This window comes from Amblyomma americanum, chromosome 10, assembly GCF_052857255.1.
Source record: "Amblyomma americanum isolate KBUSLIRL-KWMA chromosome 10, ASM5285725v1, whole genome shotgun sequence".
Lineage (NCBI taxonomy): Eukaryota > Metazoa > Arthropoda > Arachnida > Ixodida > Ixodidae > Amblyomma > Amblyomma americanum.
Window position 1 is genome coordinate 87,942,351 of NC_135506.1, and position 922 is coordinate 87,943,272.

Genomic DNA, 922 nt, shown 5'->3' on the forward strand with positions numbered 1-922 from the left:
GATCAGGTTGACGAATGAGATCTGGAGGTTTGAATGGGGCTATCAAAGAGCACCTTCAAGTCAGAACTGTTACATGGATGGAGCCTAATTGTTTAGCACACATCTAAACTGCCACTATAGTGCAGCGATTTATAGTAGTTTACTACAGGATTGCCACTCTGGCCAGTAACAAGCAGCGACCTCAACCATCATATAATCTCTTTTATTCAGTTGTCAACCAACCAATTTGTGGAGATGTAACTCGTCGCAATGCGTCTTGGGGGAAATGGCATTTAAATGTTCTGCATGAGATTTTACCTTCCATATTTGGCTGTGATTGCCATATTACAATGGCGGGAGAATTCAAACGACCGCATACCGAGATTATAGTGTGCACTCGATAAATGTACGGTCGAGCTTAAAACCAGGGCTCTTGACACAGCACTGCTATAAGTGCGAAGCAAAGATTCAGAAATTAAAAGAGAAAATGCATTTCAGAGCAGCAGAAACCCGTCGCACGTGCCATGTCCTCGCTGCCATAAGCATTAAATTAACAATCACCTTCACATGACAGATTTGTAATCCTCCAAATGTCTTACGTTTGCTTAGAATTGCATCCTTAAAGCGAAAAGTTATATTTTTCCGCCGATAAGATGAACTATTTCTTCAAAACTGAACAATGTGCATTCTGGATACAGCTTAGTTCTTCATTTTTTCTTTATTCAAAATATCAGTTTCACTTCTGATCAGTGCTGATAACATATCAATATTACCTGTTTTCGTTTTGTCTTCTACTTCATAACGCTGAAAAATGCGCACGACAGCACTGACCCTGGTGTTACTACGCCTCGCGTGTGAACGCACCTACAGTGAGCTGAGGTGACTTCAAGCTTCAACGATCCGTTCAGACGCGGCCGCTACGAACAGGTTCGGTAAAGAAGCG